The sequence below is a fragment of the Podarcis erhardii genome, assembly GCF_964252035.2.
Source record: "Podarcis erhardii genome assembly, chromosome: 8".
NCBI lineage: Eukaryota > Metazoa > Chordata > Lepidosauria > Squamata > Lacertidae > Podarcis > Podarcis erhardii.
In genome coordinates, this window is record NC_138499.1 from 86,822,069 (window position 1) to 86,847,430 (window position 25,362).

General features: G+C 44.7%; 1 long non-coding RNA gene across 1 annotated transcript in view; it reads left to right on the forward strand.

The window, feature by feature from the left end:
• Window positions 1-25,362, forward strand: part of LOC309347964 — a 54,495-nt gene that overhangs the window by 27,743 nt on the left and 1,390 nt on the right. The window contains exons 2-3 of the long non-coding RNA XR_014159085.1: window positions 18,217-18,368; window positions 20,488-20,607. This is a non-coding gene — a long non-coding RNA (uncharacterized lncRNA). The remainder of the gene's footprint in view (window positions 1-18,216; window positions 18,369-20,487; window positions 20,608-25,362) is intronic.

Here is a 25,362-nt window from a genome sequence, read left to right on the forward strand (position 1 = left end):
GCCAGCATGACTAAGCCGCTTCTGGCGAACCAGAGCAGCGCACGGAAACGCCGTTCCCTTCCCGCCGGAGTGGTACCTCTTTATCTACTTGCACTTTGATGTGCTTTTGAACTGCTAGGTTGGCAGGAGGAGGGACCGAGCAACGGGAGCTCACCCCGTCATGGGGATTCGAACTGCCGACCTTGATCGGCAAGTCCTAGGCTCTGTTTAACCCACAGCGCCACTCCAAACCCCCACCCCAGGTCTGTCCTATTAGCAATCTCATTTCCTCTGCCTGTGGAGAAGACTGTACATCTGCTATCTGATTCACTCCTCTTGTGTTGGCCACTGAGGGAGTCAGACATATTATCCTATCTATCATTCTGTGGGGATTGTATTGGTTGCCTGCAACATAGAATGGTCTTCTTCTTTGGAGATCACTTGTAGCCGAGTAAACACGGTTTTAACAATGAGTCTGTAAGTGACTGTGGAGCCCAATTCTGGATCCACACATCCTTTTGCAGTAGGGATGTTGGTTTCTGGGCGGGAGTTGATCACGGTGTGGATTTGCCAAATGTGCCTTCCTCTTAGCACCTTTCTCCCTTGCATCCTGAGTTTGAGTGTCTTCAAAGCCCACAACACCTTTGGTAAAGGCTGTTCTCCAATTGGAGCGCTCGCAGGCCAGTGTTTCCCAATTGTTGGTGTTTATACTATATTTTTTAAAATTTGCCATGAGACAGTCTTTAAACCTCTTTTATTGACCACCACCATTACACTTTCCATTTTTAAATTCGGAATGCTTCAGTTGTATGGACTCCTCGTGTCCGTTCCAGTGAATAGACAAAACTGGGACTTAGGTTCACCCCTCTGTCACTGACAGCCTTCTAGCTCCAAACTGGAACTAAGGGGGTGTAAAGTGGAGTTACTATACTAGCTTCCTGGCAGGTGTGTTGCTGTTGTTTACTGGGACTGAAGGGGGCGAGGGGGCAGGGAAGTTTGTATGGTGCAAACGCACCAGCAGGTGTGACAATTGGCTCCACCAGTCCATTTGCACCATGCCAACCTCTCCTTTCTTTGCCCCTCCATCTTCTGGTAAGCAGCAGAGACCCACATGCTGGGAAGCTAGTGTAGTGACCCCATCTCATGAGCTGCTTCTGAGCTAGAATACTATACAGTGGTGCCCCGCAAGACAAATGCCTCGCAAGACGGAAAACCCGCTAGACGAAAGGGTTTTCTGTTTTGGAGGTGCTTTGCAAAACAAATTTCCTATGGGCTTGCTTCGCAAGACGAAAATGTCTTGCGAGTTCCTGCGGTTTTTCCCCCCTCCCCCCTTTTTCTAAGCCGCTAAGCCGCTTATCAGCTGATCCGCTAAGCCGCTAAGCCGCTTATCAGGTGATCCGCTAAGCCGCTTATCAGCTGATCCACTAAGCCGCTAATAGCGCTAATCCACTAAGCCGCTAATGGGCTTGCTTCGCAAGACGAAAAAACCGCAAGACGAAGAGACTCGAAGAATGGATTCTTTTCGTCTTGCGAGGCACCACTGTATATTGCTTAAATAATACATCTGTTAAGGGCAGAAACTGTGTTTTATTTTTTGCCTCCCCGTCCACCCACTCCTTACTCCCAAGACTTCTTCTGCTCTTCCCTGAGAGCTGCAGCTTTTTTTTTAAAAAGAGAGGCATGTACACCAGGCATGTACACATTCAGCTTATTATTCAGGTCCAAATTAGATCTGTTAAATCTGAAGCTCTGTGTCCACACCCTCCCACTCAAACTGAATATAAGAAGGAATCTAAAAATGCCTATAAGTGATTTCCTCTTTGCAGAAGTGGATGAAATTTGCAGATACACAGAATTACCTCCTGAGCGGATTAAGCCTACAGAATTGCAGGCAAATCTATGCAGGTGTTTCATGCAGGGAACCATTAACTTTTTTTCTTTCAAGAAAAGATATTTAACTTTTGTTGCCTAAGCACGTACAGTGCCCTGCCTAAATCAGTGAACAACTCCCCTCCCCCCCATCTCTCTGCATAGTTATAACTCAGGCACATGTATGCATGTAAACACATGCTTAGACCAGTGTTTTCAGCAAATGGCTGAGCTCTCGGTCCTTCATCTTTATTTTTATTTTTTATAATAAATTTTTATTAGGATTTTTTAAAAGGTTACAAGAAAAAATATATATATAAGTAACAATCAACAAAGAAAAAAAAGAACAATACATATAAAACAAACATCATCCAAAAGCAAAAAAGCAAAAAAGAAAAGAGAAAAAAGAAAAACAAATCAAACCTTTACATCACTTGCTTTCATTCACTTACTTCCTTGACCTCCTCACACCTCCCATTTTTGTATTCTAGTTCAATTAGATATTTCAGCAAATCCTTTCCATCTTTGTTTTTATCTTAATAATTTATCTTAATATATTATGATTTTGCATTCTCTTCTTTCACCAATTCATTTTTACTTAGTCCTTTATATCTTTTCTGCTAAAACCACCTAATTTTATTCCAACATCTTCCTAACATTCCTTAATTTTACAATATTTCTGAAGATAAACTTTAATTTTTTTCCAATCTTCTTCCACCAACTCTTCTCCTTGGTCTCGGATTCTGCCAGTCATCTCATCCAGTTCCATGTAATCCATCACCTTCATCTGCCATTCTTCCCGGGTGGGTAGATCTTGTGTTTTCCAATACTTTGCGATGAGTATTCTTGCTGCTGTTGTGGCGTACATAAAGAAAGTTCTATCCTCTTTTAGCACCAATTGGCCGACCATGCCCAAGAGAAAGGCCTCTGGTTTCTTCTGGAAGGTATATTTAAGTACCTTTTTCATTTCATTATGGATCATCTCCCAAAAGGTCTTAATCCTTGGGCATGTCCACCAAAGGTGAAAGAATGTGCCTTCAATCTCTTTACATTTCCAACATTTATTATCAGGCAGGTGATAGATTTTTGCAAGCTTGACTGGTGTCATGTACCACCTGTATATCATTTTCATTATATTCTCTCTTAAGGCATTGCATGCCGTAAACTTCATACCTGTGGTCCATAACTGTTCCCAGTCAGCTATCATGATATTATGTCCAACATCTTGTGCCCATTTAATCATTGCAGATTTAACCATTTCGTCCTGAGTATTCTATTTCAACAGCAAGTTATACATTCTTGACAAATTCTTAGTTTTGGGTTCTAACAGTTCTATTTCCAGTTTTGATTTTTCACCTGAAAACCAATTTTCTTGTCCAAATTGTAAGCCTCCATTATTTGATAATAATGAAGCCAATCTCGCACTTTGTTTTTTAGTTTTTCATAACTCTGCAGTTTTAATCTGTCTCCTTCTTGTTCCAAAATTTCCCAATATTTTGGCCAATTTGCCTCCATATTGAGTTTTTTCAGAGCCTTAGCTTCCATTGGTGACAACCACCTTGGCGTTTTATTTTCAAGCAAATCCTTATATCTTATCCAGACATTAAACAGTGCTTTCCTGACAATATGGTTTTTAAACGCTTTGTGAGCTTTGACCTTGTCATACCACAAATATGCATGCCACCCAAAGACATTATTAAAACCTTCCAGATCCAGGACAAAACGGAGTGCTTCTGGAAGTGGCAGAGAGATATCTCCAGATTTGTCTGGCAGGGCAAAAAGCCCAGAATCAAGTTTAAGATATTAACTGATGCGAAAGAAAGAGGGGGCTTTGCCCTGCCAGAACTAAAGTTGTACTATGAAGCCGCAGCTTTCTGCTGGCTAAAAGATTGGCTACTTCTCGAAGACACTGACGTACTGGACCTGGAAGGTTTTAACAATGCTTTTGGTTGGCATGCATACTTATGGTATGACAAGGTTAAGATCAATAAGGCCTTTAAGAACCATATTGTCAGGAAAGCAGTGTTTAATGTCTGGACAAAATACAAAGACTTATTGGAAAACAAAACTCCAAGGTGGCTTTCACCTCTGGAAGCTAAGGCCCGAAAAAGACCCAGTATGGAGGCCAAATGGCCAAAATATTGGGAAATATTAGAAAAAGATGGAGACAATTGGAAATTGCAGAGTTTGGAGAAAATGAAGGATAAAGTGCGAGACTGGTTACACTACGCTCAGATTAAAGAAGTTTTTAAAAATGACAAAAAGTTAGGGTTCCAGGTGGAGAAATCGAAGTTGGAAACAGAACTGTTAGAACCTAAGACTAAGGTACTTTCAAGAATGTATAACTTGTTGTTAAAATGGAACACACAAGATGAAATGGTTAAATCGGCTATGATAAAGTGGGCACAGGATATTGGGCATAACATTATGTTTGAGGACTGGGAAAGGTTGTGGACCTTGGGTTGAACTTCACTGCATGTAATGCTTTGAAGGAAAATGTAATGAAAATGATATATAGATGGTACATGACCCCAGTTAAACTTGCCAAGATATACCATTTGTCTGATAATAAATGTTGGAAATGTAAAGAAAATGAAGGTACATTCTTTCACCTCTGGTGGACTTGCCCTAGGGTGAAGGCTTTCTGGGAAATGATATATAATGAGCTGAAAAAGGTATTTAAGTATACCTTCACCAAGAAACCAGAGGCCTTCCTTCTGGGCATTGTCGGCCCGAAGGTGTTAAAGAAGGACCGAACATTCTTTATGTATGCAACAACGGCAGCAAGGATACTCATCGCAAAAAACTGGAAAACTCAAGATCTACCCACACTGGAAGAGTGGCAGATGCAGCTGATGGACTATATGCAACTGGCCGAGATGACTGGCAGAATCCGAGACCTGGGAGAGGAGAGGGTTGAAGAAGACTGGAAGAAATTTAAGATTTATTTAAAAAAACATTGTAATTTGGTTGAATGTTAAGAAAGGATGCTAGATCATAAATAATTGTGCACCACTAAACTAGATGGAATTAAGATGACAAGTAAGTTGAGGAAAAATTATAAACCTATTGGAGAATTTACAGATTAGAGTTAAATGAATGTGACACAAGATTGTAAACAAGATGATAAATTGCAGGCAAGAATTGACAATGATGCAAATGGGAGCGGGAGATGTGAGGGAGTCCAAAGAAGTCACGAAAGTATGTTATGATATATGTTATACTGTTTTCTATCTTTGCATTTATGTTTAAAAACTTTAATAAAATATATATATATTTTTAAAAAAACCTTCCAGATCCAAAATGTCCGTGTTTTCAAGAAGTAGCCATTCTCTCAGCCACCTAGGCTTCATCTTTAGCTACCAGAGGCATTGACAGTGCAATGAGAAAAGAGAAGTAACTGCTTTAACATCAGGATGATTGAGATTAAGGCTTTCTGTAGGACCAGGCTCAGAACACAGAACAGAGCAGTCCTGGCTGAATCAGAACAGGTGGTTTCTTTATTAATGAAACTTCCTGCAAATACTGTAGAGGATTAGCTGGTTTAGAATAGTTTTCCCTGTAATTAAGAGTTGCTCTTGCTTTTAACACGGTGGAGCATTCAAAAATGGCATCTCCCACATGCAACTCAGCAACTGTATGCAGAAAATTCTCGTGATAAATCACTAGCACAGGCCCGTTGGCATTCATGAGAGTTACAGAAACAGTATTTCAGTGGATAAATGGTTCTAGGGAACACACACGCATGGATTCCTGAGCTCTGGCAGGGTAAGGACTTCAGAGGATCCAGCAGGCTGCTTTAGGTCCGAAGTGTCACATGTTTCCTCTTCACATTAACAGCAGCAGTAGCAACAACTGTTAATCCATTGTTCAATGCTGAGTCAAGCCATAGCTGTGTCTCACAAAATGAAAGCATGTAATAATTGAAAGTGGCAATACAACCAAACAACAATAACACAAACTGGCTTATAAGTATAAAACCAAATTTACTAGAATAATAGCTAGAATAGAGATAGACTTGTAACCATTAAAACAACAAACATACTAAGGTGCCATGTGCAAGACACAGTCTGGAAATAATGCAAAGATGGAGTGGATAAATGTACAAGTAGCGTAAGTCCAATCACAGAACGGCAACCCCGTGCTGCCACAACGGCAAGGGTAGCACACTGGGTTGCCTTTCTGTGATTGGACTTACAAACTTGTTGAACGTATCATTTATCCAGTCTGTATAACATTTACTGCACATGTAAGTTAAGAGGGGACGTGAGTGGCGCTGTGGGTTAAACTACACAGCCTAGGAATTGCTGATCAGAAGGTTGGCAGTTTGAATGCCCGCGATGGAGTGAGCTCCTGTTGCTCGGTCCCTGCTCCTGCCAACCTAGCAGTCTGAAAGCACGTCAAAGTGCAAGTAGATAAATAGGTACCTCTCCAGCAGGAAGGTAAACAGCATTTCCGTGCGCTGCTCTGGTTTGCCAGAAGCGGCTTAGTCATGCTGGCCACATGACCCAGAAGCTGTACGCCGGCTCCCTCGGCCAATAAAGCGAGATGAGCGCCGCAACCCGAGTCGGTCACGACTGGACCTAATGGTCAGGGGTCCCTTTACCTTTACCTTTAACTTGTTAAGATACAGTTGTACATTTATCCACTCCATGTTTCCAGGCTTTGTCTTGCACATGACACCTGAGTACGTTTATTGTTTGAAGGGTTACAAGTCTATCTCTATTCTAGCTATTATTCTAGTAAATTTGGTTTTATACTTATAAGCCAGTTAGTGGTGTTGTTGTTTTGTTGTATTATTATTACTGTCACCACATTTGATACTTTGTGTGTACATACCATATAACTGAAAGTGGCACCAAACATTTCCCCTTTGTGAGATCTCCCTGGCTAGTGGTTGGCACCTAACCAAGTGAAGAAGGTTGCTTGTAGCAGGCTGGGGGGGGGGGCGGGACAGAAAGCCAACACCCCTCAGTTATTGCTCCACTAATACATCACCTTTAATTGAGCAGGAGATTCACATGAAGGGCAAAGCGTGGTGACAGGAAGTGACAGGGCTAGTGCACAGAAATTTAACACAAGGGTCTGGGCATTTTCTCGCTCGCTGCCTCCCTTCGCCTTGCAGCTGGCTTTGCACTTGGCATAGCTAGGCAGCCCGAGGGGTGAATGTGCCTTTCTCCTCAGTCAGAAGCTGGGAAACCATCAATTCATAGTGCTGCTCAGTTAGCTCATCTGGTATTTCAGATCCCGGTGTATTCTTGCTCCATTAGATGGGGAAATTCACCAGTTCATCTCCCAAAGCTGTTCACCTCACTTCATAAATGCAAATTGAATCCACAAGACAATATTAAGGCAAATACAATGCCACTGTGCTTTCTACTAACCAGTTATAGTATCACTGCTACCTCCCTTTTGTGCTTATCCACAAGCTCAGTAAGCCTCCAGACATTCAGGTGATTTCACATCTTGGACCGACAGCTCTGGGTGAACAAATGGCAGCCCTAGATTAATGCTATGCACATATATATGTCGGCCCAAGATTATCCAAAGTCTAATGCAAGAAAAGGTGAATTGTTAAACCTGAATTGTTCCATAAAAGAGTAGTATAAAACAATACCATTATGAGAGCCCCACAAAAAAAATAGAATGCAATACTTTTCACACAAATTCTTCTCCTGAATTCTGGTGAACTACTTCAAAAATCTATATCAAGCAAATGTGCACAATTTCCTCCTAATTTGTATTCTTTATACTGCATTCATATAATTTTGCATAATTTCGTTCTGTTTCCCTTTCCTGTGCTTTCCTTCAGAACTTTGCAAGATTCTTGGAACAACAAACTTTTTGGTTTTTTTATGAGCTCCTGTTGCCCTGTAAAATCTCCAGAAGGAATTAAGTTCTTACCTGAGGTACCACTTTAATAATAATAATAATAATAATAATAATATTTATTTATTATTTATACCCCACCCGTCTGGCTGGGTTTCCCCAGCCACTCTGGGCGGCTTCTAACAAAATACAATGGTACCTCAGGTTAAGAACTTAATTTGTTCTGGAGGTCCGTTCTTAACCTGAAACTGTTCTTAACCTGGGACACCACTTCAGCTAAAGGGGCCTCCTGCTGCCGCCGCACGATTTCTGTTCTCATCCTGAAGCAAAGTTCTTAACCCGGGGTACTATTTCTGGGTTTGCGGAGTCTGTAACCTGATGCCTCTATAACCAGAAGTGTCTGTAACCCGAGGTACCACTGTATTAAAATACAATGGTCTGTTAAACATTCAAAACTTCCCTAAACAGGGCTGCCTTCAGATGTCTTCTGAAAGTCTGGTAGTTGTTCTTCTCTTTGACATCTGGTGGGAGGGCGTTCCACAGGGCGGGTGCCACTACCGAAAAGGCCCTCTGCCTGATTCCCTGTAACTGGATCCCCAGGTGCTCAAGCAGCTTCCTCCGCCGCTGCTGGCAGGGAGCCCCGCTTCCTCTTCTGTCTCCAGACCCCCACTGGCTTCCTCTCCCCATAGACTTATAGAACAGTGTGACGCGGCAGCTAAAAAAGCCAATGCAATTCTGGGCTGCATCAATAGGAGTATAGCATCTAGATCAAGGGAAGTAATAGTGCCACTGTATTCTGCTCTGGTCAGACCTCACCTGGAGTACTGTGTCCAGTTCTGGGCACCACAGTTCAAGAAGGACACTGACAAACTGGAACGTGTCCAGAGGAGGGCTACCAAAATGGTCAAAGGCCTGGAAACGATGCCTTATGAGGAACAGCTAAGGGAGCTGGGCATGTTTAGCCTGGAGAAGAGGAGGTTAAGGGGTGATATGATAGCCATGTTCAAATATATAAAAGGATGTCACATAGAGGAGGAAGAAAGGTTGTTTTCTGCTGCTCCAGAGAAGCGGACACGGAGCAATGGATCCAAACTACAAGAAAGAAGATTCCACCTAAACATTAGGAAGAACTTCCTGACAGTAAGAGCTGTTCGACAGTGGAATTTGCTGCCAAGGAGTGTGGTGGAGTCTCCTTCTTTGGAGGTCTTTAAGCAGAGGCTGGACAACCATATGTCAGGAGTGCTCTGATGGTGTTTCCTGCTTGGCAGGGGGTTGGACTCGATGGCCCTTCCAACTCTATGATTCTATGATTCTAAGAACTGTAGTCCAACCCCCTGCAATGCAGGAATCTCAACTAAACCATCCACAACAGATGGCCATCCAACCCCTGCTTAAAAATCTCCCAAGGAAGGAGAGTCTACCACATCTCGTGGGAGTCTGTTTCACTGTCAAACAGCTCTTAGTGTCAGAAAGTTCTTCCTGATGTTTCATCAGAATCTCCCTTTTCGTAAGCTGAATCCATTGGTTCAGGTCCTAGCCTCTGGAGCAGGAGAAAACAGGCTTGCTCCATCCTCCATGTGACAGCCCTTTGACCATTTGAAAACGGTTATCATAATGTGGCAGGACCTAGAATTTGGATCTCGCTGCCTATTGACATCAGGCAGGCAAGTAGGACCAGTTCAGACAATACTGAACTGAATGGCCTGACTTTAACAAGGCAGCTTCCTAGACTCCTAGGGTCCAAACAGCCAGGTCCTTAGCATGCAAGTGTCACCCAGCTGGGATCAGGGAAGACTGTCAGATGCTAAAGACCTGCTTGCCTGGCTCCAACCAGGAGTTAAGTGCTCATTCTTTAAAGAGCACGACAGCCGCACTGTGCGACGAACCCATGGAAAAGCAGCTCCACCACAGCCTCTCGAAGACCCGGAAACAGCTTCACATATGTGAAGCCTCCTTCTAGTTTATCACATTTATTCACTGCAAATATTGACCGTGAACATTTCCGCAAAGGTTACCAGCCAGCTGCTACTTCATGCTTACGTATCATAGGTGTAGTACAGTGGTGCCTCGCAAGACGAAATTAATCCATCCGCGAGTCTCTTTGTCTTGCGAAGCACGGCTATTAGCGGCTTAGCAGCTATTAGCGGCTTAGCGGCTATTAACGGCTTAGCGGCTTAGCGGGTTTAAGAAAAAGGAAACAAACTCGCAAAAACTCGCAAGACGTTTCGTCTTGCAAAGCAAGCCCATAGGGAAATTCGTCTTGCGAAGCACCTCAAAAAACGGAAAACTCTTTAGTCTAGTGAGTTTTTTGTCTTGCGAGGCATTCGTCTTGCGGGGCACCACTGTATTCGTGCTCAAAACTGTGGCACTCCCCTTTGCAGGACATTCCCTCTTCAGGTACTTACCTGTGATGCAGGAACTAACTAGATGCACATGCAGAAGCCCTCCTTCCTTTCACTCAGTTGGCTTCCACCAACAGGGAGTTTTTGAGAAATGGGGCCGGGAGTCCCATGAGATGCCAGTGAAGGAACTCTGAGCTAATCGGTGAGGTTTTTGTTACTAGTGCCAAGGCAATTTCGCCCTCCTCTCTCTCATCTCCCTCTCCCACCATTATATATGCAGTGCAACTGCTTTTTGTATTTGTATTTTGTATTTGGGTGGTAAGATTGCTCTTATACAAACAGCTTCCCTCTGTCAGTTTTCTTCCTTTCCGGCGCTTTATGAGGAGCTTGGATGTGCTCCCTCTGGACTAATTTGGAGAGAGATGATTAACTTGTTAATATCTTTTCCTTCTCAAAAGTCTCAAGCTCTCTGCTATTAATTCTGTCAGATTTCGGCAGGCTTTCTGGTCATATGACAAAGCACACAAAGTAGTGAATGTAATTAAATATTGGGGCTGTGCTCAGACTCCAGCAGATTCATTTTGTGGCTCTGATTTGTAAATCCGGATCAGGCCCAGTCTGGTCCAGACCGATCCAATCCTCTCCCCGATCCAATCCTCTCCCCGATGCTTTTTAACATCTTTATGTGCCCCCTTGCCCAGATTGTCCAGAGCTTTGGGCTGGGCTGTCACCAATACACTGATGATACTCAGCTCTATCTGCTGATGGATGGCCACACCGACTCGACCCCGAACACACTGACCAGATGCTTGGAAGCTGTGGCTGGATGGTTTCGTGGGAGCCGATTGAAACTAAATCCTTCGAAGACAGAGGTCCTATGGCTAGGTCGGGATGGCATGGGGATGAGGGACCAACTCCCTTCTCTTGCGGGGGCCCAATTAGTGCCATTGCCTTCCGTTCAGAGTTTGGGTGTAATCCTTGACGCCTCCCTTTCCATGGAGGCGCAAGTTACAGCAACAGTGAAGGCGACATTTTTCCACCTTCGCCACATCAAGCAGTTGGTCCCTTACCTTTCCCGCCCTGACCTGGCCACAGTGATCCATGCGACGGTCACCTCCAGGCTGGACTACTGTAATTCGCTCTACGCAGGGCTGCCCTTGAAGCTGTCCCAGAAACTCCAGCGGGTGCAGAATGCTACAGTGAGGCTCCTCACGGGGTCTCTGCCATGGGAGCATATTCACCCAGTGCTTTTCAAGCTGCACTGGCTCCCGGTGGAGTACAGGGTCAGATTTAAGGTGCTGCTTTTGACCTTTAAAGCCCTTCACGGCCTAGGACCCTCGTACCTACGGGACCACCTCTCCCGGTATGCCCCACGGAGGACCTCAAGGTCCATAAATAACAACACCCTAGTGGTCCCGGGCCCTAAGGAAGTAAGATTGGCTTCAACCAGAGCCAGGGCCTTTTCAACACTGGCTCCGGCCTGGTGGAACGCTCTGCCTCATGAGACCAGGGCCCTGCAGGATCTGATTTCTTTCTGCAGGGCCTGTAAGACAGAGTTGTTCCACCTGGCCTTTGGCTTGGAGTCAATTTGATTCACTCCCCCTCTTTCTTTTTTCCTTTCTCCTCCTGTGATGAGGCTGCATTTTAATGTTTCAATATTTTAATGTTGTATTTTAATCTTGTTTTTAAGTTGTATTCATTCAACTTGTTTTTATTATTGCTTGTTAGCCACCCTGAGCCTGGCCTTGGCTGGGGAGGGCGCGGTATAAATAAAATTTATTATTATTATTTATTACTCAGGAGTAAACATTCTCTTATTCACTGACAGCAGCAGCAGTTAGGGTGTGGTTACTGCTCATCCACATTTCTGCTCCAGATTTATTTCAACCGTATTACATACTGATTAATTAACTCAGGTCTGGGAGCTTTTCTTGTTGTTCTACAACTGTGGCCTGTGAAAATGCAATCTTATCCTCTGAACTGGAGCTTGGTTAAGCAAAATCTCTCTTCAGATTTTCCTCATATCCGTTTAGATCCGATTTAGTGGGTAAGATGTATTGAACCAATGCCCACTCTACTGCCCAGAAAACGAAGCGAATCAAAACAAAAAGTGCTGAACCTAAATTCACATTCAGTTCTGAAGTCAGTGCAAAGTCCTAGTTTCCAGCTCCAGCTCCTCATAGCTGGAACGTATATTTATCTTTTCAATGCCTCTTAACTTTCCAAAACTGCTACGCTGGGTAGCTGGATCTTTAAAATGTGTGATTAAAGAAGCCACAAATCAGGAAGGGACAAAAAATTAGTAGAGCAGAAAACACCAAGTGACATGGAGCAAATTCTGTACGTAATAGACAGGCTGGCAGGCTTTTTGTTCCACAGTGTAACAACTAGATGCCTTTGCAGCCTGCAAAGAATGGCGGGGTCCCTGCTGGCTATTAGTTGGGTGAGCATCTGTTCTACCTATAGAGAGCTGCAAGCTGCCTGATTTAGTACAGAGAACTGCATGCCTCTTATACAGCACCCTGTGGCTGATGTGTGCACATGTGAGTTGTGGTGGGAGGCAGCATTTTGTGGCGGTGTCCGTTGCAAACTCTGCCTCAGCCTAATGCTATGGATGGGGGTCAATAATAATAAAAAATAATAATAATATCCTGTTGTGGTGCCTGTTTTTCTTTCCCCAAGAGCTTACATTTGCTGGAGATTAAATCTACTGCCATGGCACTAGATCTGTTGTTATTTTTCTCCATGGAGCTTGCAGAGGAAATGGGTGGGTGGGAGAGAGACAGACAGAAGACCTGCTCAACCAATTTCAGGTCATGTTTTCTCTCTCTCTTCTAACTCAGAGCTTTAGCATCACGTCCCTTAAGTGCCCAGCAAACAGGCACCTCCCCACGTACACCTTGGCTTCCTCGTGCTGTGCTGGGTCTCCCTTACCAGTGATTGTTAGCTTCACAATAATTAGGCAAAGCAGCATCTAACACAATTGTTTCAGCCTGAGCAAGCAATTAGGCCAGGCAGTGAGGCCTGATAATGAGCAATATCCGCCTTCTCCCCCTCCTTCCCTCGCCCCATCACTGGGCAAGCCGTTGTTATTGCTTCACAAGCTTCCTAACACATTCTGGCGCTGGCACTCAGATCAGCCCCACGGCTATGGGCTTCACCACACACAAGCACAGCAGCAGAGAGGGAGACCTAGAAGCTGGAGCGGTTTTTCTGTCTTTCGATGAGGCTTATCGAAAGGTTGAACGGATGCAGGAGCCTTTGCCTGCAGGTTGCTCTCTGGAGACGCAGAAGCATGCCAGTGGCAAGCATCTCGATTTCTCATGGGCTGAGCTAAAACGGCTTTCCAAAATTCTCCATTCTTTGTGGGCAGCAACATTGGGATGCTGACTATTCCGCGCATTTAATGGAACTCTATTACGAGTTCATTTTGGTGAACGAAGGAATCAGTGGACCAAGGAGGTGACTGGAAAGAGTAGCATTTATTGGATCATCAGGAACAAGAAGAACAAGACTGACGAACAGGGGCACTTGGCCCACTTTATATACCTTAAGCCGGCCCAGGCAAAACACACAACTCACCTGTGATATGTCACTTTGAAATTAGCAAATCACAACACTGGCCCTATCTCAGCAGGGATTGGCTGTCTGCCAACTACGAACAATGTCATTGGTGGGTTTTTTAACCCTTTCTGTCTTTTGTTATGCAGATGAAGCTTCTGAACTCCAGGAGGCCAGAAGGCCTCGGCCTGCATTGCATGCAATACGTAAAATCACCTGCCCTGTGAGATGGGAATGCCAGCCAGCCAAGGACAATATTGGTGCATGCAATGGCATTTTATATCCTTTATCTCCTATAGCATTTTAAAATTGCATAATCTCCAACTGCCCTGAAAATGCTAGGACCATCATGAAAAGCCACCATGGCTTCTTCCTTTGACACGCAGGGTCCTAAATAACTGATGCCCTGGGGCACCTTGAATGACGGCCAAGTGTGTTGTGGGTTGGGGAAGCTGTTAAGTTGTGGGTGAACATATCAGATGACACAGCGATTCTTCAAACAGCTCTTGTTTATTCACAGGCCAGAACAGAACTGAACTGAAGGGTTCAGCCAGCCTGCTTATATAGAGTTCCACTACAATGCAACAGTAACCACTTTCTGTAACTATCCAATCACTGAACGTCACTTTCAATCCCTTATTTGCATATGTGGACCTGAGTGAAAACTATCTACAGTATCCCCCTGCTGGCCCAGGGTGAGAACTTCAGTACATAACACCAGCTGTAGGCTTCCCTCCCTGACCATTAGGTCCAGTTGTGACCGACTCTGGGGTTGCGGCGCTCATCTCGCTTTATTGGCCAAAGGAGCCAGTGTACAGCTTCTGGGTCATGTGGCCAGCATAACTAAGCCGCTTTTGGTGAACCAGAGCAGCTCATGGAAATGCTGTTTACCTTCCCGCTGGAGCGGTACCTATTTATCTACTTGCACTTTGACGTGCTTTTGAACTGCTAGGTTGGCATGAGCAGGGACCGAACAACGGGAGCTCACCCCGTTGCGGGGATTCGAACCGCCGACCTTCTGATCGGCAAGTCCTAGGCTCTGTGGTTTAACCCACAGTGCCACTTTGGCTCAAATACAGCTATGCAAAGGATTAACACTAGATCCAAAGTTCTATCCCAAATCCGCAGGTGGTTTTGCCTAGTATTCTGCAGGAGAGAAAGGCTCAAAGGGGAAAAACCTTCAAAAAATTTTCACAATTTTTTTTTTTTACTCAGTCCTAATTTCTCTAATAATTCATATTTGCTCATATATGCTGGTCAGCTAGACTGCTGGGAAACATGTTGGGCAGTTTCTGTGTGAATGCAGTTTAAATTATTGGAATCCTCCCTGTCTGCTTGGCAGTGAGGAGAAAGATGAACTGTAGCATGTCTGCAAACACAGTGGCACAAAAGTTCATGTAAATGTTTTCCAAGTTTTCATCTGCACAGGTAGATTAGAAAATGTTATGCCAATTTTTACCCATAGGTCCATGCCACAAATCTTTTAGGTAAGTAGCAACACACTGGTTGTGGATAACTAACGTGTTGGAGGAATGTGAGACTCTGAAAGAAGGTCTCTCTCCGTTGTGCAAAGACATCATTTAACCTTTTCATGAGCCAATCAGAGGTAATAAATACCTTTCTAAAGAGAGTCGTGAGGCTGTTCCTTAAGAAAGTCACACCAGTCTACTCAAGCACTTAGATTGTTAGCTGAAACTAATCAAAAGAATAAATTAAAGAAAGAAAACAAACACACCCCCACACTTGGATTTTCAGTATTATTCTGTTCGTAAATATATTTTTTGGGTCAAGATCCTGAGTGGGAGACTGCTGCTCTTGTCCATGGCAGTGATGCTGTGTAGCACAGCTCTGCTTTGTCCCACTTGCTGTTCAACATCTACAACCACTGTGGTCCTCCAGATGTTTGAGTTGAGGTATCATTAGGTTTTAGTTGAGGATGCCCAAATCCTTTCCCCTTTTGTTTAAACCCAGGTGAAGCTGTATCCCTGTAATGCCTCTGCATAAAGACAAATAAACTGAAGCTATGTCTTGACAATGGGACGCGGGTGGCGCAGTGGGTTAAACCACAGAGCCTAGGACTTGCCGATCAGAAGGTCGGCGGTTCGAATCCCCGTGACAGGGTGAGCTCCCATTGCTCGGTCCCTGCTCCTGCCAACCTAGCAGTTTGAAAGCACATCAAAGTGTAAGTAGATAAATAGGTACCGCTCCAGCGGGAAGGTAAACGGCGTTTCCATGCACTGCTCTGGTTTGCCAGAAGCGGCTTAGTCATGCTGGCCGCATGACCCGGAAGCTGTACACTGGCTCCCTTGGCCAATAAAGCGAGATGAGCGCCACAACCCCAGAGTTGGTCACAACTGGACCTAATGGTCAGGGATCCCTTTACCTTTTATGTCTTGACAAGTTGCTATGTCTTGACAAGATGTTGGTTGGTGGTTCATCTGACTTGGAGGATGGTGTTTTGCTCCTCTGCAGGTGCATGGACCATTTCTTCAGCCTGGGTATGTGGTTAGAGCCAACCTTAGCTTGATCCGAATGGCCTCAGTGGACTGAAGCACTGTTCACCAACTGAGGCAGGTGTGTCCCTTGTGGTTTCTCCTAGAGAGTCAGAGACAGCTTGAGACATAGTTTATTATACTATGGTAATATCCCATTTGTAATACAGTGGTACCTCTGGTTGCGAACGGGATCCGTTCCAGAGGCCCGTTCATAACATGAAAAGAGTGCAACCCTCAGCGGCACATCTGCGCACACGCAGGTTGTGATTTGCCGCTTCTGCGCATGTGCGTGATGCCATTTTGTGCTTCTGCGCATGTGCGAGTGGCAAAACTCGGAAATAACCCTTTCTGGTACTTCCGGGTTGCTGCGGGACGTAACCTGAAAGAACGTAACATGAAGTGGACGTAACATGAGGTATTGCAATGCTTGTGGGGCCATCTTTAAAGAAACTACAATTCAGAGGCTACAGTTAGTGCAAAGTATGGCAGCTAGGTTATTAATTTGACCTGGATATATCTTGCCAGTTTTAAAATAGCTGCAGTGGCTCACAGTCCATTTCCAGGCCTAATTCATTGTGCTGACTTTGACCTTTAAATGGTGTGGAATCAGGATTTTTGAAGGACTGTCTCCTCCTACACATGCCTGCCCAGGTATTAAGGTGCTCCTCAGAGGTTTTTCTCGGGGTCATTCCATTACCTGATCATAGGACCATGAAGTGAGGCAGGTGATAAAACGATTTAAGTTGTGGCACACTATCTCAGGACTGCTCTTGGCAGAAGGCTAGCCTGTCAGAAGCTCTCTTACCATTTCAGCACCAGGTGAAGACCTTTTTTTTTTATTCACTCAAGCTTTCTAGTTTTAGTTCTGACCGGTGGCACTATCTGGCTCTCCCTGCTGTTCTGTTTTCATTGTTGGGCTGTATTCCTATGATATTTATCTCTCCCTCTTTATATTGCGTTTACTCAAGTTCGTCATCATGCTGTGATGACAGTCTGGACCACTAGGCGGCAGAAGAGGCCCATGGAGTGACCTTTTCAGAATCAAGTCAGAACCTGAATGGGGCTTCTCAGGAGAAAAACGTAGGAAGGACAGGCTCCGAGGGAGGGTGACATCATTGTTCTGGGGAGCAGCTGTGGATAGGAAATAAGGTGGTCTCAGGAATGGGGACCTGTTTGTGAGTTTGGAAGCTTAGGAAGAAAGAACCCATGGTGGTCCTGGGGAGGGAAAAGGAGGTAGGAGAAGAGAAGATGTTGCCGTCCTGAAAAGAAACATGCATTTGGGGGAAAGGAGATTGTGGTCCTGGAGAAGGAAACCCTGGGGGAGGCCAACAGTTTAACACATTCATCAGCCACTTAACAAGAGCCGTACTTTACAAAATAGCTTCTAAAATACAGTGGTACCTTGGGATGTGAAAGGGATCCGTTCCAGAGCCCCGTTTGCATCCTGAAGCGAATGCAACCCTCGTCTGCGCATCTGCGCATGTGTGGCTCGCATTTTGCCACTTCTGTGCATGCACGTGACATCATTTTGACTGTCTGCGCATGCACACGCGGCAAAACCTGGAAGTAACGCACTCAGTTACTTCCGGGTCGCCGCGGAGCGCAACCTGAAAATACTTAACTTGAAGCACATTTATCCCGAGGCATGGCTGTAGTCATCAAAACATAACCGATAAATATATAATTTAAGACCTTTTAAAACAACCATTTTAAATAAGTAAATTAATTAATAACAGTTGAGGAGGAACAAGGTTCTTAAGAGGAACAAGTTTCTTACGTTTTCAAATCTTTTTCTGTTTGGTTTGCTAGATGCCAACACAAATCAAACGCTTACATCTGATTAAGAGTGAATAGGGAGGGTGAATGTATTAGGAAAGCAGAGGGGAACCAGAGAAGGATGCAAATCTCTCTCTCTCTGCAATTTATTCTCCAGATGGACAATATCACACTTTCCTAGAATTCATCTCATTTGCTAGTCCCTTCCCAGAGGTGACCCATGTTTGCTAGGTCAGCACAGTGCTGCATCCTTTAAATTTATTTCCCTCTCTCCTTTTTGTTCTAAATGCTGTTTGCAGCATCCTGTTTAGCATCCTTTGCAAATTCAGGTGGCTTTCTAATGCTCCTCCTCTTTTGCCTCACAGATCAAATGAGGATGTCGAAGGAAAACTGAACCGGGTTTATTGTGACAAAGCTTCCTTGGGCTTCGGGGCATGGTGAAGTTGTCAAGAAGAGCCAGTATTTCAGAGAACTAATGTGATACTACAGAGGACTTCACAAAACCAACTCTCAGCAGGTATCAAATGAATGCTGTTGCCAGCCTGACTCTGTGTGCTGCATATAATTCCTGGGTCAGCCCAAGACCTGCGGAAGTTCCAGTCCTAGTCAATGGCTCCCAGAACCATCCGTCTCCATCAGGGGTGCCACCTGAATAAAATAGGGAGGGAGGTAATCTCTTCCCTGCGTAATCAGTCACAAGATATAGGGCAGGGGTAGGCAACCACAGAGCCTAGGACTTGCCAATCAGAAGGTCGGCGGTTCGAATCCCTGCGATGGGGTGAGCTCCCGTTGCTCGGTCCCTGCTCCTGCCAACCTACCAGTTCAAAAGCACATCAAAGTGCAAGTAGATAAATAGGTACCGCTCTGGCGGGAAGGTAAACAGCATTTCCATGTGCTGCTCTGGTTCACCAGAAGCGGCTTAGTCATGCTGGCCACATGACCCGGAAGCTGTACGCCTGCTCCCTCGGCCAATAAAGCGAGATGAGTGCCGCAACCCCAGAGTTGGTCACAACTGGACCTAATGGTCAGGGGTCCCTTTACCTTTACCTAGGCAACCTAAGGCCCAGGGGCCAGATGTGGCCTAATCACCTTCTCAATCTGGCCTGTGGATGGTCTGGGTATCAGTGTGTTTTTACATGAATAGTATGTGTCCTTTAATTTAAAATGCATCTCTGGGTTATTTATGGGCCCTGCCTGGTGTTTGTACATGAGTAGAATGTGTGCTTTTATTTAAAATGCATCTCTGGGTTATTTGTGGGGCATAGGAATTCGTTCATTCCCTCCCCCCCCCCAAAAAAATATAGTCCAGCCCACCACATGGTCTGAGGGACGGTGGACCGGCCCACAGCTGAAAAAAGGTTGCTGACCCCTGTTATAGGGCATGTACACCATTTGAATGGCAGTGCCTAGGAATGGGCTCCTTTGCTCTCCACATTGGAAAGAGACACACATACTTTCAGAATTTCTCTCACTGCGTCCGAGAAAATATTTGTTGCGGCAAACCGGGTAAAGAAGGTGCCATTTCCAACAGTAGGAATGGTTACAACAGTGTGTAAGACCGTACTTGTGAATAACTGGGTCACACACATTCCTAATTCCCATGATCATTAGAACATGGGGAAAGCTGCATGTCTGAACTGGACTTGTGTTGTCCCTGCCCCTTCAAAAGATAGTAAAGAGTGTATTTAAAGCCTTAAATGGCTCAGGACCGCAATACCTCAAGGACCGTCTCTTTCCATATGAACCTATCTGGACCCTGAGATCACCTTCTGAGGCCCTTCTTTGTGTGCCTCCTCCACGAGAGGTCAAGAGGGTGGCAACACGAGAACGGAGCCTTGTCTGCAGTGGCTCCCCATCTGTGGAATGCTCTCCCCAGGGAAGTTTGCCTGGCGCCTTCACTATACACTTTTAGGCGCCAGGCAAAAACGTTTCTTTTCAGCCAGGCCATTGCCTGACTTGATTTATATCCTTTACCCTTTTTAAAAAGGCTGGCTCTTTTGGTTGTTGTTTTTTTATTGGTTGTTTGTTTTGTTTTGATTTTATGTATTTGGTATTTTATGTGAACCCTGAGACCTTCGGGTATAGGGCGGTATAGAAAATAAATAAATAAATAAATAAATAAATAAATAAATAAAAATAAATAAATACTTCCTGCCAATAAAATACATCTGAATGTGAATTTGCATTTCTCCCCCATCTCCATGCTTATGGAAGAGTGTAATGTTCTCTGTGTAATGTTTTCCTTCTCTCTCTCTCTCTCGGGAATAGATTGTACCCACTGACACCAACTGCGCCAGCTTTCCTTCTTTTACACTGATTCTTCTGCATGTCATGGATAGCTCAGTTGGTTAGAGCTTGGTGCTGATAGCGCCAAGGCTGCAGGTTCGATCCCTGTATGGGTCGGCGGTATATTCCTGCATTGCTAGGGTTGGACTAGACGATCCTCAGGGTTCCTTCCTATTGTACAATTCTACAGTTCTCTACAATTCTATTATGTATGCGTGTGCGCGCACACACACACACACACTTCACCTTAGATGCTGCTGTCTACCACCTACGTAGAAAGGAACTGAAAAATTCTTTGGAGCCATCCAAGCAAAATCCAAAACATGTACTCTCTCCTTATGTTTACATAGGAGAACATCGCCTGACAAATTCCAAGACAATCTTGTCTGACTGTACTCATGCACCAATGGATTCCTGAGGATCGATGTTTCCCGAGGCAGACAGATGCCAACCGATCCCTATTAACACAGGTCATTGCAGCTTGTCTCAGATATAGCAGTAATAGCTGTTGTTTAATAATGCAGATAAGCTGCATGTTTCTCTATTGTGAAACACGGTTCCTCTACTATATTATTGTAATACAAGTTGGGCCCTTCTTACAGATTGGAAATAAATGATGTTGTTGGGATCTGTCTGTCTTGAGATATGAGGGAAGATAGTGCTGGGGGGGGGGGTTAAACCATTGGAGAGCTAAAGCACCTGCTGTGGCTGTAGAGACCGACATGGAAGAGAAATGTTTTATTGTAAGTGGGGCAGATGAAGGCGTCTGGTTTACAACCTATTTTATTATTCTAGACTTCATTTTGTTGATTTCCCCTCTATCAGGCAACCCAACTGAAATATACTCGGAGTCGAGTGTGAATTTCATGCTCTTTATTCAGCTCGTAGTAGCAATGAATGAAACTTTCCCCAGTACGTCTAGCTATATATATACACATTATTTACACAATGGGCCCCACGTACTTGGCTAATTCCGGGTTGCTCCTGTAGGCCAATCAGGTTGCGGATTCACTTCCTCCAGAATCCTGATTGGCTGCTCCTGCAGGCCAGTCAGGTCGCTGATTCACTTCCACCTGGAGCTGGATTGGGTGGCTCCTGCAGACCAATCAGGCTGCTGCATTCTGGCTCCTATTGTTCTAGGATTCAGCTCAGTTGTTGTTGTTGTTTAGTCGTTTAGTCGTGTCCGACTCTTCGTGACCCTTTGTTGGCAAGGTGATGTCTCTGCTTTTTAAGACGCTGTCTAGGTTTGCCATCGCCTTTCTCCCAAGGAGCAGGCGTCTTTTAATTTCGTGACTGCTGTCACCATCTGAAGTGATCTCACCATCTGCAGTGATCATTCAGCTCAGTACGTAACTCCAACCATCATTATGGTGCACCATGATTCTTAGTCAAAGATCCAAACACCTATCAGGACACAACTGTTACAAGAGCTGCAGTAGCACTAGGTGGGGTGGTGAGGAACCTGACTTGGGGGCAGAGACTGAGACAGACTTCCTGTTGGCTGTGACAATAGACAGCTGGTGAGAACCTCCTGGGCCTTGCAGCTATCCTTGAAGCACTATTCTTATGAAAGGTGCAGTTGGCACACAAGCCCACATTTCTCACATGGCACCCTGCTACCCATTTCTTGGGATTGTTTGCTGTTGAAACCTAGACACATTCAGATGTTCCAGATGCATGGACACATATGAGATGCTTTCCTATAACAGTCTGAACATACCAGGGGCGCCGACTTATAAAAAATATTGGGGGGGCGGGGGCCCATACTGACTTATAAAAAATATTGGGGGGGCCCAAGACCTCCAAACCGCTGCTGCTGGGGGAACGAAAGGGGCGAGCCCCGGGCTGCCCCGACCTTAAGTGAACCTGTGAGGGCCCGCCCTTTGCGGCAGCCGATTGGCTGCCGCCGTGGGCGGTGAATATTAATGAGCTAGGGGGAATCCCCGCTTCTCGAGGGGCTGACGCCAGCCCCGCGAGATTGTTGATGGGTCAAGAGCCCGCAACCCCACCCCCTCTCTAGATCGGGAGTGGCTTTGTTTTAACTCATTACTGAATGTATTTTAAAAGGTAACTATCGTCAAACAAGGAAAATAAAAAATACCAACATAATTTTGTGATTTTACAAAGCATAATATAACTAATAATTTTCTTAAATTATTGGGGGGGCAGAGCCCCCCCCAAACGAATTTTTGAGGGGGCTCGGGCCCCCTCAGGCCCCATGGAGTTGGCGCCTATGGAACATACAGAAATACACAGTATTGTAAAAGGTAAAGGTAAAGGGACCCCTGACCATTAGGTCCAGTCGTGGATGACTCTGGGGTTGCAGTGCTCATCTCGCTTTATTGGCCGAGGGAGCCGGCGTACAGCTTCTGGGTCATGTGGCCAGCATGACTAAGCCGCTTTTGGCGAACCAGAGCAGCGCACGGAAACGCCGTTTTACCTTTCCGCCGGAGCGTTACCTATTTATCTACTTGCACTTTGACGTGCTTTTGAACTGCTAGGTGGGCTGGAGCTGGGACCGAGCAACGGGAGCTCACCCCCGTCGGGGGATTCAAACTGCCAACCTTCCGATCGACAAGCCCTCGGCTCTGTGATTTAGACCGCAGCACCACCCGCGTCCACATACACTATTGTACACAGCTCTTTTTGTTGTACTTTTTCTTCAGAATCAACCAAACAATTTTTTTTTATTAAGGACAGTTTATATTTCAGGCAATATCCAAAGCAAACTGGAACAAGGAGTTCCTTTAGCTGAGTGTTAACATCAGTGTGATTGGAAAGAAATATAGTCTTGCTTTTTTTCTTCACCCAGTGTATGCCTTTTGTGTCTATTTCTTCTGCTGGATGAGATTCTTATTTTTCGTCATCTTCAGACTGGTATTGACAAAGCAGGAAACAGCTGTGGATGTGATTACCTGGCCTGATAAGCATCTTATTGTGAATGCTCTCCTAGATTAAGGAAGGGAGGAATTGAAAAGGAAGGACATTACACAATAGCCTCCATTTGAAGGTAGGGCTTTTCCAGGAACTTTACCCTTCCTGCCCTAGTTTAGCTTCTTGGAGCAGTACCTTGGGAATTCGTTCCCTGTGACCAGCTGCTGAAAGGGACACCTACACTAGTAAAACTGTAATATGTAAATGACATTTGTATGTTGTTTGGTTCAGCTGAGATATGTGCAAGAGCCAAACAACAGATACATATGTCATTCATATGCATCTTCTAGATTATCAAATAGCCACAAACTGGGGTGGGGAAAAGACGTTAGCCAGGGGTTTCTGGCATTGTTTGAAAATATAGGCTATACATTAAACAGCGACCAATGAGAATGGGTCCCTCCCAGAGATCCCTGCCTGAAATGTTTATGAAACAGCACAGGAAACTCCAACTAGTTTATAATAAAAGATCCGTCATTTCACAGAAAACAATTCATACTGATGTTTGTGTGTGATCATTACCTGTGAACTATCCAGTTCATAGTACGATGACTATCTAGTACAGTGGTACCTTGGGTTAAGAACGTAATTCGTTCTGGAGGTCTGTTCTTAACCTGAAACTGTTCTCAACCTGAGGTACCACTTTAGTTAATGGGGTCTCCCGCTGCCGCCGCACGATTTCTGTTCTCATCCTGAAGCAAAGTTCTTAACCCGAGGTACTATTTCTGGGTTAGCGGAGTCTGTAACATGAAGCATCTGTAACCCGAGGTACCACTGTACTGTATGTCCTTTTTGAACCAGTGGGGGCATTTTGAATTTTGAGAGAATACTGGGGGTGCCAGTCACAAAATGGCTGCTATGTGAGGTGTGGCACTCACAGAATTAGAAAATCAACCACCTGCAACAACTTCATGCTAACCACAGGAAGTCAGCTATGTCCTGCTGCTCCTGATTTTACATGCACCCACCACAGTGATGCTGTCATCACCTAATAACAACAGGGAACACTCCTCAGTTCCAGTTCTCATTTCACAGAAATTGCTTAGAAGGGACCTGCACTTTTTGTTCCATATCTTTCTTTCTAGGAGAGCTAGGTACTTTTTATTGAAAGCTCAGAGTCTGGGTTTGGGGCACCCGTGTCATGGTGCTCGCAGGCACTGGGCTGGTGACCCCTGGAGTATAATGATACAACTTGTCAGGTGGTCAACCATAGGCTCCATTGTGCCTCAATGTTCCCAAAAGGAAACAAAGACCTTGCATCTCTTGCAAATGAAAAATGAGAATCTGCTTGTTACATTAATGGATATTCTTCATTTCCCCTTTCTGTGACTAGAAATTTATGCTGCACAGCCTTCTTTTTTTTACTCAGAAGTGTATATAGATGTAGGAAGGCAATGACAGATACTTCCAAAGCCATCACATTTCTCCCACATTTTTTTTTCATCAGAATCTTCTTCAGTAATATTGGAAGGGAGAATTGTTCATTACCTTTGTTACTGAGATTGATTTCTCTTGACCCATCTCCATGTTGCCATCTGTCTGTATCATTTTTATTACAGAATGTAGTCTAGGTCTCCTCTTCCCCCCTTCTCCACACACAATATTGTACATGTTCTCTCCCCCAGAAACACCAAATCAAAGAGCCAGGCAGTAGCACATTATGGATTTCACATCTTTTGCAGTGGTGGCATGAAAGGTTTCCATGGCAACCCCAAGGCTCACTCTCTGAGACAGGGCTTGAAAACGCAAACATTTCCAGTTCTTTCACAATAGCAGTATTTCCACAGTCACCCTCCTGAAGGGCGGCTGATGTGCCTTACAGTATTTCTGTGCATTAAAGAAGGTGTGCGGATGTCTTTAATAGTGCCAGTCTGTACCAGACACTGAATCGAACAGGTCCCAAAGATATAAAACAGTCACATTTTGTTAGACAGAACTCCATCTTGTCTAGGGCTATTTATTCGGACTGGCAGCAGCTCTATAAGATCTCAGGCAAATGATCTTTTCTAATGGTACTACGTGAGAGCCTTTTAAAACTGGTGATAATAATAATAATAATAATAATAATAATAATAATAATAATAATAATAATTTATTATTTATATCCCGCCCATCTGGCTGGGCTTCCCCAGCCACTCTGGGCGGCTTCCCCAAAAATATGAAAATACTGTAATCCATCAAACATTAAAAGCTTCCCTAAACAGGGCTGCCTTCAGATGTCTTCTAAAAGTCTGGTAGTTGTTCTTCTCTTTGACATCTGATGGGAGGGTGTTCCACAGGGAGGGTGCCAC